This window comes from Ambystoma mexicanum, chromosome 14 (genome assembly GCF_040938575.1).
Source record: "Ambystoma mexicanum isolate Mex_15411 chromosome 14, UKY_AmexF1_1, whole genome shotgun sequence".
Classification (NCBI taxonomy): Eukaryota; Metazoa; Chordata; class Amphibia; order Caudata; family Ambystomatidae; genus Ambystoma; species Ambystoma mexicanum.
The window spans coordinates 440,837,951-440,859,290 of record NC_090940.1 but is presented as its reverse complement, the minus strand read 5'-3'; the positions used below and the strand labels follow the sequence as shown (position 1 = coordinate 440,859,290).

Sequence of the window (21,340 nt, the reverse complement as noted above, 5' to 3'; positions counted from 1 at the left end):
AGTGTTACATTGTGTGCATCCCTACCTACCCAAAGACAACCAATGCTGTGTCACAAAAAGACACACATTTATGCTGCATGAATGACTACCCCCATGCAAAATACATGAAAATAGCGCCATGTCACCCAACCCCTCCCCATCTCCGCCACCCAACACACCATGACATGTCCTGCAATGTGAAAGCAAACAAAGGAATGCACAACACATGACACAAGTGTCACAAAGTTCACTGTCCCAAATGGAAACAGGCCACAGACAATATGCTCCCAGTAATCAATAACAAACAGCACACATGACCAAATACTTACCAGCAACACAATACAGCAACACAGCATGAATCATTGCCAAAATATGACAGTACAAACTCAAAGTAATGTAAGTCATACAACCTCAATAAGCCAGCACATCGACCCCTTCCAACTCCAGAGTGTTGCTGTCAGGCAAATGTGTCATACAACATGAACTGCATCTGCAAAGGAGACGGCCTTCTGAAGACATGAAGAAGGTACCTGCGAATAAGGAGGAAGACATGGATGCACAAGCACATATCAATACACCATGCAGTGTTCAATACAAAAACAAACCCCACTAGGGATGTCCACACAGTTATGACTACAGACTGCCCACACAGCTCATGGGAGCCCAATGTCACTGTGTAAGTCACTGTCACTTGGTCACACCCTTTGAAAGCCCATGGAAACGGGAAGCAGGAGGGGTGTGTGTATCAGGAACCCAAGCATCTAACCCAAACACAGGACAAGCCTGCATGTGCCCAGCCGGAATACACAGTGGATGCCCACGGGAGCCACACAAGGCAACACACTGTTAAAAAAAAAAAAAAAAAAAATCTAAAATGGCCATGTGGGGGGTGTAGCGGGGAGGCCACCCAGGAGGTCCGAGGACAGGGTGCACACCAACACCCACCTGTGTGGATGTTGCGGAAAAAAAATAAAAAAATAAATAAATCACACCTGCATGGGCTCATGGCCTGCACAGCTACGCTACTGTAGGAGAAGTGCTGCTGTCGCTCTCATCACCCTCTGCTGCTGCATCAGGAGGTGGTGGTGCTATTGGAGGCAGCCCACGCAAAGCCCTGGTATAGTCCTCCATGGCAGCAAGCATGCAGGTGTGGAAGGTCTCGTTCTGGAGGATGATAGTACGTAGATTCCCATGCAGCACCTGACTGGTTGCCTGCATTTCTGCACGCATGGCCTCCCGTGATGCCCGGATCCCCTCCCGAGTTGCCTGCAGCTCAGCTGAGAGCGAACGTGTGAGCCGCTCCAGCTGCTGTTCTGTCCTCAAATTTGTGGAAGCCTCAAGTTCAACAAGAGTCTCCCTGAGGTTATGGAGTTCTACCCTCAGGGCTTCCCTGTGACTCTATAGAAATGGCTTCCCGCAGAGTCTCCAGTGCCGCCCGTTGGTCCCTGTTGGACGCCAACAGGTCTTCCCTGTGTGATTGGCAAATGGAGTCTGTTGCCTGCTGTTGTTGCTACATCTGCCTTTCAGGGGGGATAATGGAAGTGGCCACCCTCTCCATTGCCCGAGCCATCATTTCAACTGATGCTGCCTGTTGGGTTGCCATACCGTACATGGAGTTCTCCCATACAGTATTGCCTGGTGGCGTATGGCCACCGCGTCGGCGGGCAACACTCCTGTTTGGGGCAAGGCGATCTGCACCTTGCTGTGCTGCACTGCCTTAGGCTGCAGGACTGCATTCCCCCTCTGATCTGCTGGCCCAGGAACAGGATCAGATGTTGTAGAGTGTGACCCTGCATCCGTAACCGCCAAAGGCGGAGTAACCAACACTGACATCCCCATAGAAGGTTTTACCCCTGGTGCAGGTGGGTTGGACAGAACAGAATCCCTGCCAGAAACACTTACCTGCGACGGCACATAAGTCTCATCTTCCGATTCAGCAATAAAATAGAGGTCTGGGGAGGTGCACCCAGAGACACCCCTGGACAGTATGGTCTGCAGTAACAAAGGGTTTTCACCCACCGCCACACCACGTCCCCCACTGGTGCCCGGTCGTGCCTGAGATTCCTCCTGGGTCTGCACCATCTCCTCCACCTCAACAGCATCAAGTACGTCATCACCTGCAAAAATATGAAAAACAATGAATGGAAACAGGCATGAGCACCATAGCATACACATAGGCCTGACAAGGCAGAGATCAAGTACATGAATTACACATGTCCCACATGACTATAACCCTGGCATGCATGCACTGTCAATGAGTTGGAAGGGGAGGCAAAAAGCACACACTGTTGACACCAAGCTGGAAAAGCAAGACATTTGCTGCATGCTGGGTAGCACTGGCATCACACATTAGCCTGTGAGTGGCATGTCCAATACACATACATGACACATGCCATCACACAGATGGCATGTAGCATAGCCATGGTACATTCCACAAGTACAGCCATATGTCAGTGAATGAGTACTGTCAGCCATCCATGTGAGATGGACATGATGAGATGAAAAATGTTCCATAGTGTGACAAAATATGCATGTGCCACTCACTGCAACACATTCAGTGTACAAGAATACAGTGATTGCAGGCAGATGTACACATCAATGGTTGGTCACTTAAACTTGACAGGAAACAACTATCATGTACCACATACAAACAGGCACCAAAAATCAATGTGAGCAGGCCAATACTCAATCAGCCTGAATGGTCTAATCATTCACATAACAAGGTAACAAATGTGGGTCAATGTGGGGTGTAATCAATGACAGAAGCATGTCACATATGTGACAATAGGGCTGAAAAATGCGTTGGAAAAGTGGGAGAATTGAAACTATCAGCCTGAATGAACACTGAAAAATTCTGAACAATGTTGTTGCAAGATGACAGTTCAAGGGCAAATGCAGTAATGTGGCGCTAAATGGCTACTGTGGGTAGAAGGGATACTGTCATACCCAAATCCAAGGCCAGTGAATGTTTTGGAGGAAGCACATGGGTGACACATACCACTCAGTTGCACACACCCTCACCTGGCACTCAATCAGAACCCGTCACCCACACAACATACACACGGATTACACACATGCATGGGCACTCACCGGACAATGCGTCGTAATCTGGTAGGTCTCCCACGCCTTGGATCTGTCCCTCTGTGACGAAGGTTCCAGCAACAGACTCATGTTCAGTGAGTTGGTTGTCCTCTTGTGGAGACCCACCGCCAGTCACCAGAGTAGAAGCACGATTTGAGGCCAGCTTGTTCTTTGCTCTACATTTCAGGTCATTCCACCGCTTGTAGCAATCATCAGCTGTGCGCCTCACAAATCCAAGGGCACTAATGATGTCCGCGATGGTCTGCCAGTGTGCTTTACGTTGACCAGGTGTGGTCTTGCACCCTGCAGTCACCACCATTGCGCGGCTATGTGCCGACACATAAGCCACAAGTGCATCAAGTTCGGCGTCATTAAAGCTAGGCTTCCTTGACGTGCCGGAGTGTGTAGCCGTGTATGGGGTCTCAGCCTGTAGTGCCAGAGCACCCTTCTTCCTCTTTTTCAAAGGTGGTGCGGATCCTGAGTGGCTTACGCCGCTCTGGTCAGTGGGGGTAGAAGCGCCGGTGACTGGGTACTAGGAGTGTGCGAATGCACAATGACCATAGGTCTTGGTGCAGGAATTGGCTTCAGGGTGATGTTGGCAGGGGCAACGTCGGTATGATGGACCAGGACCGACACTGTCCCGGCTGGGAGACTCAGAGCTGGGGTGGATCGAGCTACAGCTGCCTCTGCAGCCTCCCCACCCTGCCTACTTGGGGCAGCAGATGACATAGCTGCCCCAGATCCACGTGGCCTCATGACACCAACTTGCACCGCCACACGTGGCTTAGGCTTGCTCACCTGGAAGTCAGCCTGGGAGTCATCCTGTGCCGGTACAGGTGCCACAATGGGCTGGTCCAACAAGGGCTGAGCTGGGATGGTGTCAGCTACGCTTTCCACAACCATGGGGGAGGGGGGCATCAGTGTCCCCGATTGCTCCTCCATACATGGGGTCTAGGGGCACCCTGCAAATCCTGGCCATGTCCCCTACCACTCCCACCACGCCCACCTTTTGGAGGTCGGCCACCTTTGCCTCCCTTACAGCTTGGTCGCCTCCCAACCATGGCACTGATGTTCTTGTGCATATGGGAGTAGCAGTAAATGATTGTCCTGGGCAATTGGGGGTGAAAGGGGTAGGGTACTAGATGGAATTCGTACCCTAGTGCTCTAGCAAGGCTGTCTGTGACCCCTGGGGGAAGATGACGGGTCACGCAACTCACAGGCACCCTGAAAACAAAAAATAACGTGCACGCAACCCCTCGTAGACCACGTGTGTGGAAAAATGAACCCGCACTACGCTGTGGCACCCAGAAACACAAAATTAAGCGTACGCGTAATACACGCAGCCTACAATGACCTCTGAAGGGGTACGCGACACATGGGGCAAGCACAGTTGGTAAATACGTGCGCGACTCACCGTCTGCCTGGAAAAAGAACGTGGAAAAGACACCTGTGTGCAACACCCCTGCCAAAAGAAGAATTGTACGCTGTCTGAGGAGACGGGACAAAAGAAGAAGTGAACGCTGTTTGAGGAAACAGGCCCAACAAAAAAAAATTGAACGCTGTCAGAGGTAACAGGGAGTACGAACTTGAAACGCTGTGAAGTAATCGCGTGTGAACCGACAAGAAGTACAGAATTCACCCACTCGCTCTCCACGAAAAGCACGTACAAGGAAATGGCATCCTACACGTAGCTTTTAAACCGGCCCACACGTACAACGTCACTTACGCGCCTTTTCCTCCAATTACACAAGCTGACACTCGGATGTGCAGTTTTTGCACATGTACGATCAACATGCACCCGTGTTGAGGGAAACGCCCTTGCGTGTCACGTGACAGACGCGTAGGCCCTTTCCTCGGATTACACGCATTCACACGCAGACGTGCAGTTTTTTCACGTGCCCTGAACCACTATGCCCATGTCACGAGGGAAACGCCCGTGCGCGTAACGTCACAGACGCGCTTACGCGCTAAGGGCCTTTCCTCGAATTACACGCAGACGTGCAAGATTTTCACATGCCAAATCACTCCGTTTCATGCTGGCCACGCAACAACACACAGAAGACCACGCTCCTGCCCAGAAGGCCGAATTACTGCCCCCACCGAGCACGCTCCCACCTGCCATCTGCTGCTGCCTGCCTGCCTGCTGCCCACGTGCCCTGCTATCTGGTGCCTGCACGTCAGCCAGGGTTCCAGTTGCTGTGTCCACCCCTGCTGGAACAGAAGACTCCCGACTGGGATTCCATCGCTCCACAGCCCAGCCCCAGGATCCAGTTTCCCACCCACGCCTGCCTCGGGGGTCGCCATGTCGGGGCAAACACCATCTGAGACCACTGGCGACCCCCAGGCAAAGGGCCACCAGCTTCAGTATGAAGGAAGTTGGTGTCCTGGTGGAGTATGTCCTGGGGCATTTTGATGCCCTTTTCGGAACATCACGCGCCAACAAGGAAGGACGGGAGAATATCTGGGACGACGTAGTGGTTGCCATCAACGCGGAGGGGCTGGCAACCCGCGACATCAAGCACGTCAAGAAGCGCCGGGAGGACTTCAGGTCCAGGAACCTCTACAAGACCCGGCGCCTCGCAGAGGGGGGCCGGGTCAGCATGAGTGACATCCAGATGAGGGTCCTGGAACGCGTATGCCCAGAGCTCCATGCCCAGATCCTTCGGAGGAAGACCCGTCTGGAGTTGAGCGGTAAGTGGCCAAGCATTGGTTTTTGAGACAGGGCATGTTGCAGTGTACTGGTATTCTGATACTTGCCTGTATGTGTGACATAGGCCATGTATGGATGTATGTGTGCAGGGACATCATGGTCATGCATGTGAGACCAGTAATGTGTGAGCCACATGGTTGATGCATGTGTTACAATGCAACATAGGGAGCTGTATGCCAAATACACACATGAAAGCATGCCAGTCTCTGTTCTTGGACATGGAGGGGGTGTGAGGGATGGGTGCTGCTGTCATGTACATGTATGGTGCACATGTGTGTGTGTCTGAGAAGTGTGTGTGTGACTTTGAAACGACATGGATGCATGACACATGTCCGTGATGATGTGTACATTCACTCATGCAGAGCGGTTACCGTTGTATGCACTGTGTCTATCCACTGTGTCTGTGGTGTACACGCCATGATGCATGACCCTCCAGTGATGTGTGTGCATGGGATCAGTGTGAGCCATGATGCATGTGAGTTTGAAGGCAACGTTTTGGTTAATAGAGGCCCTTGTACATGGATGCTGATGTTGATTGCAGGCGCCGCGCCTGTTTCTGCATGTGTGTTGCGTGCATTCACCCATGTGTTGTGGAGGGACAGGATGGAAGTGACGTTTCACACTGCCACTCATGTGTTATTGCTTCCTGTCTAGGGGAATATTGTACTGTACCCTGATGCTTGTATTCTATGTCTCCCTCTACGCAGCGTCAAGTGAAGAAGAGGGCGGAGACGGCGCTGTGGAGCCAAGCGGCGGGGATGCCTCCACCGGGCGGCGACGCAAGGCCCAGCCACCCTCCCAGGACTTGCCAGCATCCGGGAGCGAGGGGGTTGGTGCCGCGTCTGCCACTACGGCTGTGGCGGAAGGGCCGGGTGAGCCCCCACAGGGGCTTGCAATGGCGGAAGACAGTGTGGAGACATCCAGGTTGGTGGTCTCCACAGAGGAGGAGGAGGAGGAGGAGGAGTCCGCTACTGAGCCGCACATGGGGCCTGGTGGGGCTAGTACCACTGGTGCAAGTGGTGCAGTCCAGGGCCAGGAAGCAGCACAGGTCACCGCGGAGGGGCCTGTGCATGTCGCTGTCCTTGACCATGTGACTGCACCACCATGCACCAGTAGGGATGCCCCATCCCAGGCCTGTCTGCAGGTAGGGGAGAGTGCAATGTCATCTGCCTCTCCACTACCTGCGGACGAGGGGTCCCATGAACGTATGGGCTCCGTCCTGATTGGTGTCGCGTTGCGCACGCCTGACATTCGTGATGACGTAGGTTCTTCCTGGGCGGAGAACGCACGCCATCGCGAACAGCAGCGTCGCGACGTGGCACTGTTGGGAGGGGCCCTGGTCGGTGGCTTCCTACATGTGACGTGCACTCTGGCAGACCTCTCCTCCTCTGTGGAGACTATGCGCCAGTCGTTCTCCCTGCCGTCTTCCGGCCCAAATTCCACCAGGGCCCCTGTGGACCTGGCCTGACCAACACAGCCAGCTTGGTGGAGATCCCATCCCTGCCACAGTCGGGAGTCGGCGGTCCAGCAGGGGTGGACACCACAACTGGAGACCAGTTGATGGAGGATGTGCAGGCATCATCGGACAGGGCACATGGACAGCAGCAGGAGCAGGCTCTAGGTCGGAGCAATGATGGCTCGGGGCCATCGACATCAGGGGGGCAAGCATCGGCCAGAGGGCAGGAGGACCCTGGAATGGGTGCGTCTTCCGTGTGGCTGCGGTTGGGCCAGCGTACAGGTGCGGAGCGGCGGCGGGTGGAAGAGACGCGGCTCACCATGATCAGGGCATAGTTCTCCATGTGTCGGGCGTTGAGGCGGGCAGAGTGCCTCGAGGCGACTCGCAGGGAGTTGGAACAGGCCATGAGTGCCTCCCTGCGAAAACATCACTGAGTGAGCCGCAGGACTTGCCCGTCGCCATTGTAAATAGTTTATAGTGTTAGGTTTTCTTTTATTTTGGGGTTTTTGAACTATGCCCCACACTTTTGTATATATTGTATTTGTTATGTAGGTTATTAGATAGGTTTCATTTGTTTCGTTGGGCTCATGGACCCTTGAAAATTGGATTGTACATAGTTGGGCGTTGGATTTATTTGGACATTTTCATTACATTTCACCATGGATCAATGGATTTACCTTTTTGCGTTTCATTTGGATTTGGTTTGGTGGACAGAGAGTTTTGGCCATTTTTCTTTTGGATTACTTGGGTTTTTTTGAGGATTTTTTTTTTTTTATTTGGACATGCATTTCATTTCATGTTTGCCATTATTTTATGCTTTAATTACTTTCAGTTGGTTTTCATGTTAATACATTTTGATCTTTTACTTCAATGTTTGAGATTCGCTCATTGGGTTCATGCATGTCAACATGTGGGTTTACTCAATCAATAGCAGTATGTGTGTGTGTGTGTGTGACGGACATGTGTTGATGTACATAGTTGACTTTTGGTTTGTGTCATGAGATGGGCATGTCACTGCTGGGTGGGTGAGTGGGTGGGGGACATGAGTGGGGGTCCAGGGGGACATGAGTGGGGGCCTGCTGGCAGATGCCCCTCACTGCTGGGGGGTGGGGGTGCTCGGGGACATGAGTGGGGGCCTGCTGGCAGGTGACCCTCACTGGTGGGGGTGGGGGTGCTGGGGGACATGAGTGGGGGCCTGCTGGCAGGTGCCCCTCACTGCTGGGGGGTGGGGGTGCTGGGGGACATGAGTAGGACATGAGTGGGGGCCTGCTGACATGTGGCCCTCACTGCTGGGGGGGTGGGGGTGGGGGTGCAGGGGGACATGAGTGGGGGCCTGCTGGCAGGTGACCCTCACTGCTGGGGGGTGGGGGTGCAGGGGGATATGAGTGGGGGCCTGCTGGCAGGTGCCCCTCACTGCTGGGGGCTGGGGGCTGGGGGGACATGAGTGGGGGCCTGCTGGCAGGTGACCCTCACTGCTGGGGGGTGGGGGTGCAGGGGGACATGAGTGGGGGCCTGCTGGCAGGTGCCCCTCACTGCTGGGGGGTGGGGGTGCTGTGGGACATGAGTGGGGGCCTGCTGACAGGTGCCCCTCACTGCTGGGGGTTGGGGGTGCTGGGGGACACGAGTGGGGGCCTGCTGGCAGGTGCCCCTCACTGCTGGGGGGTGGGGGTACAGGGGGACATGAGTGGGGGCCTGCTGGCAGGTGCCCCTCACTGCTGGGGGGTGGGGGTGCTGGGGGACATGAATGGGACATGAGTGGGGGCCTGCTGGCAGGTGCCCCTCACTGCTGGGGGGTGGGGGTGCAGGGGGACATGAGTGGGGCCTGCTGACAGGTGACCCTCACTGCTGGGGGGTGGGGGTGCAGGGGGACATGAGTGGGGGCCTGCTGGCAGGTGCCCTTCACTGCTGGGGTGTGGGGTTGCTGGGAGACATGAGTGGGACATGAGTGGGGGCCTGCTGGCAGGTGACCCTCACTGCTGGGGGGTGGGGGTGCAGTGGGACATGAGTGGGGGCCTGCTGGCAGGTGCCCCTCACTGCTGGGGGGTGGGGGTGCAGGGGGACATGAGTTGATGATCATATTGCAACGTGACATGTGGCTTGGGTGGGGGGCATGCCCATGTTGGGTGGGCTGCCTGCGGGACATGACCAGGGGTGAAGGGTAGTCCCCTGCGGTGTGGGCTGCCTGCAGGGGCCGTGGAGGGGGTAGTGGGGACACCTGTGAGGACCCACACTGCCAATACATGTGTGGGACTCCCCGCGCACCCCACTGGATACACGTACCCCGCTCTGACAGCGAAATCGTGTATGAAACTTCACGCGCACCCCCGAAATACACGTACCCCGCTCGCACAGGGCCAATCGCGTGTGAAACTCCCCGCAAACCCCAGTAATACACGTACCCCGCTCGCTTAGGGCCAATCGTGTGTGAAACTTCCCGCGAACCCTAGTAATACACGTAACCCGCTCGCACAGGGCCAATCGCGTGTGAAACTTCCCGCGAACCCCAGTAATACACATACCCCGCTCGCACAGGGCCAATCGCGTGTGAAACTTCCCGCGAACCCCAGTAATACACGTACCCCGCTCGCACAGGGCCAATCGCGTGTGAAACTCCCCGCGAACCCCAGTTATACACGTACCCCGCTCGCACGGGCCATTCGCGTGTGAAACTCCCCACGAACCCCAGTAATACAGGTACCCCGCTTGCACAGGGCCAATCGCGTGTGAAACTCCCCGCAAACACCAGCTTTACACGTACCCCGCTCGCACAGGGCCATTGGCGTGTGAAACTCCCCGCGCCGGGGTGTACATGTATTCGGAGGGGTGCGCGGGGAGTTTTACAGGCGTTTTCGTGGTTCGGGGCCTGTGCGCCATGTACGAGATTTGTGTGCTGTGAATGGTGAAGGGGGAGGGGTTGGGGGCGTAACTGGCGCTGCTGCAGGGTCGCTGCGCCACGGCTGGTTTTGGATGTTAAAATCCATGAATACGCTGTGCGCGGAAATGGATTTCAGTGCACGCGGCTGGCGCAGACTGTCGCACGCGCACACTGTGCACCAGCCGCGTGCGCCACTTGTGCGCTGAATTCTATGAATTACCCCCTTTATATTCTCTGCACCTCCATTTCTTCTCTTGGCATTTCTGGATCTGCTCTTTGTTGGTCTTCCTTCTTTCTCTCCAATAGTTCTTATTCAGAGTACTGGGCAGGACCCAGTTCTTGGCACTATTTACCCCTTTAAACTATTTCTCGCGCAACCATAATTCACTCTTTTGGTCTAATTTTCACTTTTATGCCAATGATTTCCAAATCTTTCTTTTCTTTCCTTCTTTTCCTGACCAACTTTGCACTTCAATCTCAGATTGTCTCTTCACTATACATCTCTGGATGGTTTCCCATTTCCAACATCTCAATTCATCAAAAACTGTTATCATCTTTTTTCCTGCCCCCCTCCTTCCATTTGTTTCTCCATGCCTCCACCTGCACCACCACCACCACCACTCCCAGCCACACCTAAGCCTTCTGTGACTCCCTCTCTGACATCTGTGACTCCCTCTCTGACAATATCCACAACACAAGCCTAGAGAGACAATTCCATTTTCTGTAAAATCAGATTGCTTACCCCCACACTCCCCCCTGCCCTGCTATTAACATCAGAACCATAATCCCTCCTTCCGCTCTTCTGTTCCTTCTCTCCTATCTAGAATTCCACAACTTACTTTCACTCATCCGAGCACCCACATCCCTTGGAGACCCTTGCCCTCCCGATTTACTAAAGGAAATCCTGACAACCACCTGCACAGCGACTTCGCAAGATCCATCATCAACATATCACTCACATCCGGCTCCTTCCCTGCAGCATTCAAAATCTCCTACATTAAGCTCCTCCTCTAAAAAACCTCCCTGGACCCTCTTGTCCAGACCAATTACAGACTGATCTCAAACAACCGATATATAGCTACATTTACAGGCTATGCCATTTCTCAGAAACCAACCAGATCCTTGACCCCACCCAATCAGGCGTCAGACAGTCTCAAGGAACTGAATCCTGCTTAGTGTCCACATGGGATGTTCTTAAAAGACACAGTGACTCGGAAACCTGCGCCACCATTAACCGCTCCATCCTCACTGACAGACTTCACACTCTCGTCATCAGGGACTCAGGCCTGAATTGGATATCTGTTAGGGTCCTACCTCGGACCCACCACTTACTGTGGCACCTCAGGTGAGATGGGTTCCTCCTTCATTGCTCCGTGGCCAGAGACAGTGATTTTGGGGTTGTAGGCTGTGTTCTGACGCGGACATGTGCTTTGCTCAAATCCGCTTGCGGGACGCAGCGTGCGAGATCCCGGCAGTGACAACACAATCTTTAGAGTAAAGGGAACGTCTGGCAAGAAGGCTCTGTTCTTGCAATGCTCGCCAGACCACGAGTTAATCTGGGGACTGAAATCCCTTTTTTTTAGATGCCATTCCTGTACTCCGCTTTGTCTCCTGTGTTTCTCAAACACTATATAATGTGTTTACTAAACCCAATTTGTTACACCTATGCTAATTATGCAGATGACACCCAGATACTCATCCCTTGCAACAAAGACCATACAGCGGACACTAAATGCCTGAATGATGTCTATCTAGTCATTCAGGCCTAGATGGCTCAGCACGAGCTTTGCCTCAATGACGAGAAGACTGAGCTCCTCATGCTGGGTTTACAGCATCGTCTCAACAAACTAGATCCTGCCTTTAAGTCATTCACCATCAATGGCATTCCCATCAAGGTCTCTAACGACACTAAAACTATAGGCATCCATCTCGACTCCACCCTGTCACTGGGCCTCATTACGAGATTTGAGGTAAAAACCAAACCTTACCGGCCTGGAGGTAATACCGCGTCCGGGTAGCATTGACGCCTCTAGCAGCGGGCGATTACGAGAATGCGTGCACGCGCGCAGCGGCATGCCGGCATCATCTGTACCGGCATGCCGTAAATGACCCCAAAACCCCCGTTAGCAATACCAGAACCGGAAGTAACGTCTTTGCGCCGGAATGGAAAATGGCACAGCGGCCATCTTAAAAAACACAATCCATTGCAATCCTCGAGATACAGGACCTGGAGCTTGACACCAACAGCTACATCTGCACCCACACCTCCAGCACTGTGCCAAAGGCCATAAAAAAAGGTGCATCCCGCCAGAGAAATGAGAGATTTTCAGAGGATGAATTAAACATGTTGGCCGACACACTGACAGAGAATGCATATGTGGTCTTTGCCTCAGACCTCAAGAGAGCTGCACAGCTGAAGAAGAAAGAGGTACGGGAGCTAGTGTCCCAGAAGGTCAGTGTGGTTGGCACCACCCCCGCACTGTAAAGAACATTAAAAAAACGCTGGGATGGCCTCCGCCTCTGTGTGCGCAATATCTTGTCAGCTAATCGGAGCCAGGGTCTGGCTACTGGTGGCGGGTCAAACTCACCAATTAAACTCACCCGATGGGAAGAAACCTGCGCCAGCACCGTTGGAATGGAGTCCATAGAGGGAGTGCGAGATATGGAACGTGGAGCGTCGTCATCGGCAGATGGAGGTGAGTGTCCAGACAAAACACTGTAATGCAAAGTATGATGATGGTCCCCCAATGTGACTGTGACATGAGCCAATGCATGGGCCATCACACACACATGGACATATCTCTGCCTAGATGCTGTCCCCAGCACCGTCACATTCACATGCATGCAGCATGCCAATGCCATACCTGAGACACACCCACCAAAGAGGGAAACGGCATGTGTCACACTGCACGCAGTCCACAACATAAAGGCATGTCACACAGATACACCACCTCACACATGTGTGAACCAGACGTATGCCTGAATAACCCCACCATATGGTAAGCAACCTGTATGCCACAACTGTAAGACAATAAGTCATCAAATGTGTACAACTGCACTAATACCATTGTATGCAACCATCACTGATGCCATCCCTCTTTCAGTCCCCCACAGGCCCTGATACCGACAGCGATGCATAGGACTCTGCTGCACAGGCCACCACTCCATTGAAGAGGGCCAGGGAAGACAGCAACAGGCCTTCCACGTCCAAGGGCACAGGCAAACCACATCAGCCACCAAGGGCAAAGGTAACACAGGATGGCTAGGAACAGGGGCGTCAAAGGACAGGGGCGTCCCCATGCACTTGCGCGATCTGAATGTCACCTGGCCTAGTAAGATTGTTGTTCTGTCTTCCCTTTGTTCCCCCTCCCTTGCCTCATCGCGCCTTGAAACACTTGTGTATAGGCGCCTTAAAATGCCATATCATATCATACCAACAGTGCCAACACCCGTGGAATCCACTGCAGCTGAGCCAGTGGCAGATGGGACCTTGTCTGCTGCTAATAGCTCGGTAGGGGAGGCAGCTGCCACAGCGCCCCATAGTGGGGATGAAGAACAATCCCAAGGCGAGGTATGTATCCCTGAGGAGGACAACTGCTCAATGGAAGTTGGTGGCACACCCAGCCCCGCCCAAACACCCCAATAAGCACACCCAATGGCACCACGCACATCCAGTCTGGAGGAGAGGCAGAACCAGAGGCCTGGAGCCCCACAGAGGACCCATCTGAATTGGGCCCCTTGCCAGACGTACCATCCACCTCCACAGGGGTCCGGGACGGGGAGTTGAGAATGGCACAAATGGAGGGGCGGCAGCAGGAGCTGACCGGGCTTGTAAAACAATACGTCTCAGATGGTGACCTGACAAGGAAGGAGGCCCGAGAGAACACTGCGGCCATGAAAGGGGCCATTGAGTCCAGCACCTTATGCATCTGTGAGGAGCTGTCGGCAGTGAGGCAGGTCCTTGCCAGGATTGTGGATGCCTTGGAGGCCCATCGTCCTGCCCCCAGAGTGGAGCATGCGGCCACGGGGTCATCGTCCAGCTCCACAAAGACGAGCCCCCTGCGCAGGTCTGTACCCACCATACAGCGCTCCGACATGCCACCCCCGGAGTCCGACAGAGGACAGAAGTAGCAGGGTCAGCCTGCATGTGCAGACTTATGCAGACTCCAGTAGCATACCATTGCACACCATGTGTGGGGGAGTTGAGGGGGAGGGGGTGTGTGGGGGAGTTGTGGGGGGAGGAGGTATATGGCGGAGTTGTGGGGAGGGGGAGGGAGGAGGACATGTGTTGGGGAGTTGTGGGGGTAGGGGGGAGTTGTAGGGGGAGGGGGAAGGGGTGTGAGGTGGAGGGTCAGAGCACTTTTTACTTATTTCCTGTTTAATACACCCGTTGTGTACCAAAACAATAAATAAATAAATAAATAAAAAAATAAAAAATCACATGACTGGACATTCCTTATTGTGTATGTGTGCTTTATTGGTTTACAGTGCATAGTGTCCATGTACCCCCACACCCAGTGCCCCGAGTCCCACATTCATGGCACCCTCTGCATCCATGTGTCTTAGAAATATTGGCCTATCACAGACTAGCGCACAGCACGTCCCTCCTGTGCATCGCCACCTGGAAGATGTGCAATCTCATCTTCATCATCTTCACCCTCACCTGGTTGTTGCTGTTCAATGTCACGGGGTAGAGGCACGTACCGTCAGATGCACATGTTGTGCAGCATGACACATGCCATGATGATCTTGGCCACCTTCTCATGCCCATACAGGAGTGCCCCACCCAACCTGCTGAGGCAGCGAAAACGTGCCTTCAACAGGCAAAAGGTCTGCTCGATCACCATACGGGTATGGGCACGATTGTAGTCCTCTTCGTGCCTGTTCTGTGGGTTCCGGACAGGGGTGAGGAGCCACGGCTTCAAGGGATAGTCATCATCAACTGCATGGGTGCAAAATAAGGTATATGTAAGTCAATTCCTAAAATGACACCTGTACTTATCACACATGCCTGCAGATATTTGTTGTTCACATGCACATGTCCCTGGATGTATGCACACATTTTAACTTGCCACAATGTTTGCTGTCCCATGGTCTACAGGTGTGAGTTGCGTCGTCCAGATGATGCAGAATGTCCACTCGCTTGCTGGTGTTCATGCACTATGGATGCATACCGCTGTGTATGTTATCATTAATGTGATGTGTAGTGATTAGTATGATTCTTTTACTAGCAGCATTGGCACAAGTCTCATCATGATTTCTGATTCAGCGCTTATTATTCCCATGGTGACAAGCAGCGCTACTGTGGTGGTGGCCCAGTGACAAGCAGTGTATTCCCTTGGTGGGATTGATTTGTGCGCACTCATGGATGCATGTCCTGTGTCGTGTTTTGCTGCAGTCATTTACATTGTGTATACTCACAGCATGTTGCTGGATTGTGTTACAGAGGGTGAGGTCTGATGATGTGCAGTGGAGGTGTTGTGGGATGTAGGCTGGTTGCAAGTCAGGCATATTGTCATTGGTGTGCAGCTTCCATCATTACTATGGGGTTTGGGTGTCCTGCTCAGTTTGGGATGCTTTGGGGCACAGTGTTTTGCAGTATGGACATTGTGCAGTCACCACCCCAATCACACCAGGGTGGTGTGTGCATCTCTCCCCCCATTACACTGCCATGTGCCCGTCATGCAATTTACCAAGCAGCCAGACACGTCGCCCTGCATGTCGCTCCATGTAGCATGGAGTTCCGCAGGACCATTGAGTCATGAGTTGATCCGGGATATCGGGCACAACAATGTGTGATGATCTTGCTGGAATCACATACCATCTGTACATTGATGGAGTGGCATAGTTTACGATTGCGGTATACTACCTCCATGACATGCGGAACCAATTCCACATGGGTGCAGTCAAGAGCACTGATACAGGTTGGCATGCCTGCCCTTGCATGGAAGCCAACTTTCGTGTCAAAGATCTCCTGGGCAGTTCGTGGTAGGGATATGTAGTCGCTTCAGTGCTTCAGGAGGGCATCCAGCACTTGCTTCAGCATGCGTTAAAAAAAAGGTGATATGACATGCATCTGCCCCACTGTGTGCTGGTAGGTGCCTGTGGCCAGGAAGTGAAGCACATGCAATACCTTCAGTAGAGGGGGGGGGGGGGGGCGGTGATGCGTATTTCAATCAGGCTGATAATGTTGTCGTGTATCATGTCCACAATGGTGGTGGTGATGGTGTCCCGGTCAAGGCGGTACAAGGTGTGGATCTGCGCAGGGGTTAGGTTGAATGGACTGGCTCTGATGCGAGGGATAGGACTGGCTGCACTGGTGGGACTTGCTGGGCCCGTCTCACCCTCATTCTCCTCCTGCGTCCGCTCTGTGGTGCCTGTTGTTGTTGTTGTTGCTGGTGTAGCAATGCAAGCATGTCCTCCAGCCCCAATATTGCAACTGCAAGTGGGATCATTTTGGTGTGGAAAGGGGTGTGGTGTGTGGGTGTGCTCCTTTTGTGCTGGGCCAGACTCCATTGCCTCTACCTGTGCTGAATGTGTGCACCTGTGGCAGTTGGGAACAGTGCACATTGCTGTTAACGGGTGATTCGCGATGCCACCATCCCAGTATCCCTTATTACCGCCTTCATGATGCCGGTAGTTGCATATCCGCATGACTTGTGATGTTCTCTGGTTAGCACCATCCCGGTATTGCCGGCCTGAGGGGCCGCGTGCCTTCGCGCATGCCGGTACGGGGGTGCACAGTCTCAGCGGTGGAAATGATACCGGGTTGTCGACTCGTAATAGGCCAGAGCGGTATGCAGTGCCAGTTTTCCCTTACCGGCATAGTTTTTCAATTTACCGCGAATCTCGTAATGAGGCCCACTGTCTAGACAAACTAACTCAGTAATCTGAGCCTCCGTTTACACATGCAAACTCATTACAGCCTGCCAACCATTCCTCACCAATGCAAATTGCACCATCCTAGCCAGAACACTCATCATGTCGAAGATCGACTACTGCAATGCACTATACCTAAGGACGAGCCAACACAATCTAAACAAACTTCAGGTCACACAGAATAATGCCATCAGTGCAGCCCTTAACATACCAAGGAACCAGCACATATCGGACACTAGACGTAACTTACGCTGGCTCTCAGTAGCTCAAAGAATTTCCATGAAAACGCTTGCAATCACCCGTAAGTGTTTAGCTAACCAGGCTCCCATTTACTTGGCCAGCCGTTTTACACCCCACACGTCTGTCTGACCACAGAGATCTGCCCAATCCCACTGCCTTTCCATTCCCAGATTCAAGCTGCAGAAAGTGGGCGGAACTAGTTTCCCTGTTCTTAGCCACTAAACTGTGGAACACTCTGCCCACCCCTCTTAGATCAGAACCCTCCCTCTATGCCTTCAAGTGCAAAGCCAAACTGTGACTCACTGCTTGAAACAATCCGCCCTTATAATGGCCTACACTATATAGTGACGTGGTCACATCCCTCTACGGGATTGTAATCCTGTACACAGAACTTGTACTTACTTTAAATGTATGCTTAAACATCCTGTATATAGAACCTTGTATTCTCTGTATATGTATGTACCTGCCTTGTAAAAAACATACCCTGCTTGGTTTCATTGAATGTACTATTTTAATATTTTTACCTGTAACCCAAGATAAGCGTCCAGTTGCCTGTGGGCCAGGCACGCTATATAAATAAAGAAACACAAAATAAGTACACGCACCATGCAGTGTAAATAGTTAAAAAGCAATAATCTGTTGCTATTAGTTAAGGAATACAAGCTCAATCTTCAATTCTCTGATCGCAAAACTCACGTAAAGGACTTCGATACTAGTCATTTTCAGCTGAACAAGGAAATTTTTCAAGTTACAGAACTTGGATTTTACAACAGAATTTAAATACTTTCGCTAGAGAAAACTGAAGAGAGAACGCCAAGACTTTCACTAGATCCAATTGTATCAAGGTTCTTGAGAAGTACTTTTGAATCAGCTCAATTTCCTCAAGGCACTTGCTGAGGAAACACAGGTATGAAGGGTACGTGGGGTGGGGGGGCAAACAAAGAATGAAGGTAAAGACACACTGATCATTTACATTGCGTTTTTTCCATATACAGGAGAACAGGAAACCTGAAGAGCTTGAGTCTGTGCCTTGGTTATTTTATCCACTTCCCCTTTCCCTTCTGGGGTGATCAGTTCCCAGACATGCCTTAAGAGTGCCTGGGACTGAAGGCCCCGGGAGGAATTGTGGGGTTCAGCAGCTTCCACGGACAGTCAAGTACGGACCTAAGTGACCTACATATCATCTTCTGGTTATTTCATGTATCGTATTGTCTCCCTCGCTACAGCTCCTGTGCCCATACTGTTGGTATCCTAGGAAAGGGGGGTGTCAAGTAGCACTCCTGCCTGAGAGTAACCTCCACGCCATGAGTTGCTTGCCCTCCGGCTGACTGTTCCTCCTAGGTTGGGGTGTCATTACGCCTGTGGCTCCTGAGGAATTGCTGTCCTGCCCTCCAAGTTATCAAGGTTCTGACAATATCCTCCTTTCTCTCCAACAGATTCCAAATGGTACTCATGCCTCCATTCTCCTCGGCTCCCCACCCTGTCGCCCAAGGAGTTTCACAGGGTTCCTCACTCTCCCCTCTCCTCTGAGCCCTATACCTGCACTCATTCGATCCCATGGTCTATCATGCTATAATTACACAGATGACACTCAAATCTTCAAAATCCCCAAGAGCCCCACTTCTACCTCCCCTGATTTCTCATTGTGTCTCAATCGAACACTGGATGACGGCCAATCACCTCCTATGCAATCCTGGCAAAACCGAGATCATGCTCTGTGGGAAGCCTGCCCTCTAGTCTCAACCGACCCCCCGGCTGCCCTCCATAGGTCTCCGACTCCAACAGAGTAAGAAATATCGGATCAACTATGGATGCGGACCTGATCCTATCGCATTGCATCAACTCCATGATAAAATGTTGTTAACACCACATTCATACCCTCCGTCGCCTTTTTCCTTACCTGTCTTTTCCACACAGATTCTCGGGATCGATGTTCTCATCCTTTCTCGCCTAGAGTGCGTTAACACTCTTTACCTAGGAGCCCCGGCATCACAGATAAGAAGGCTCCAACAAGTACAAAACACATGCTGCAAGGCTTCTCCTAGCCCTAGGTCCAAGCCAACAAATCACCATCCCCCTCCATGTCCTCCACTGGCTCCTGATCGGGCGACGATCCACCTTCAAAGCGATGTGCATTATCTATCCACTGCATGGAGTACCAACTCATCTTCAGGAAGGCTCTCAAAACTCAGCTCTTTTCAGCAACAACCTACCAGACTTAGCCGGGATCACCCCATTGTGTGAACTATCGCTCACCCCTCTAGGGAATTTGGGGGCACGTGAGAAGCCTATAGGTGGGACATAGCACTACCTAACCAAGCCAATATGATACGCTCTGCATGACTAAAATTAACCAGTTCTTAGTCTTTCTTCACCAGACCCTTATGCGCTGCATCCCAGGGGTTACAAATATGTCCCTCCGGGAATTCACTCCACACAACCACATACATCTGCGATACACACTGCCTGACTACACCCACCCTAAATACACATCACCCTCTGCCAGAGGGGCACCTCCATTCAAATACAGCCGAGACCCACACAAGATTCGGTCCAGTTGTTCACATAGCTTGACTCCTTTGGCGTCTTCGATAATTTTTCTTAGCACCCATCCCCCTTCTGATAATTACGGGCTGCTGTTAGGGACCTAGCCACTCTCTCCCTACCCATCTTTGTAATTGCCTATAAATGCACACATGCATTTTACAACTCTGTTTACCACTTCTCAATCCTCGGAATCTCAGAGCGCTTTGAGGCCATACCAATGGCAGTAGGCGCTATACAAATACCATATAACATAATTAAATTCTTTCCGCTCTTTCGGCATATAATATTGAGGTAATTTTTGGTCCTTCACTTTGATTCACTTACCACATTCCCTATTTTGCCCTTAATTGCTACTTCCAACTGTACAACATTTGTGAAAAGCTACCCTTTGCTTCTCTGCTAGTGAGACTTATTCCTAAACTCACCTTTTCCCATCTTGACCACTTTTCTTCACTTTTTCCTGGCCTCCCACGTATACTCTCCCTGCACTTCACATTATCTATAACTCTACTACCCATTTCCTTTATTTCCTCACACCCTGTTTCCACATGTATCCCTCTATTTAGGCTCTTCAGTTTAGCTACCTTGGCATTGTGTTTAAATACATCCATGTTCGTGCTTCTTCCTGTCTTTCTTCCTTTGTCTCTGTGCACTCTTAATTGCTCGCTTCGATCATCTCCCCGCCAGTTAACTGTTCCTCTGCCCTCCTTGTGCCGGTCTTATTTCCTTTGTTTTTCTCTTTTGACCTTGGAACTATGGACTCATCTTCCTTATTATGTACGTTCTGCCCCTACTCTTGCTGTTAGAGGCAGCAAATACCACAAAACAAATATGTTTTTTTTAAGTGTTGATATCATAGAGTGGAGATGTATGGGTATGAGCATGGTTAGGCACCATGGATCCATTGAAGCGTCCTTTAAGCACATCCATTTGTGTGTAACCAAGCAACTATCCAAACATTTCTTCATCAAGTGCCTGCGTTTTAACACATTGTCAACAGAATACATTAAAAAACAAAGGTGTTAAATGAAGAAATGTATGGGTGGGTGCTTAGATTCCATGCCTACCACATTGGAGCAATGTAAAGAGTACCTTAATATCAACCTCCAAATAAAGGTAAAATAAAATATCAGGTTTGTACATTTAAAATATCCATCTTTGCCCAATTCCCCCTCCTCCCCAAACAAATCTGGATTGGTGCAGCAGAAGTAGGAGAGAACTCTGGTTGCCGACCATTTCTGTTCTGTAGGTGTTTACAACTTTCATCATTGAAATTTACAAAAGTGTTATTCACATTTCAACATGTCCGGAATCACATGATGTAAGAAACTATCAAAATAGTGTCCAAACGCCATTTCCGGTTTCTTCAAATTTAAAATCGGGGTTAATTTTTTAGTGGGAAAATGCCTATCATGGCATGTTTTCTGATCCTCAACGATGACAATCACAAGAACAGAAGGGCCAAGATTCCCAAGTAAGTGTATTTTGTCACCATTAAATAGATTTCTTGGAGAATATAATCATGATCAGATTTTTTCTGCAGGCAGATTTCAATTAAACGTTAGTGAGCTAT

General features: G+C 51.5%; 1 protein-coding gene across 1 annotated transcript in view; it reads right to left on the bottom strand.

The window, feature by feature from the left end:
- The window catches only part of FAM161B (FAM161 centrosomal protein B), a 191,765-nt gene that overhangs the window by 136,485 nt on the left and 33,940 nt on the right, over positions 1–21,340 (bottom strand). The gene's annotated exons all lie outside the window — the stretch shown is intronic.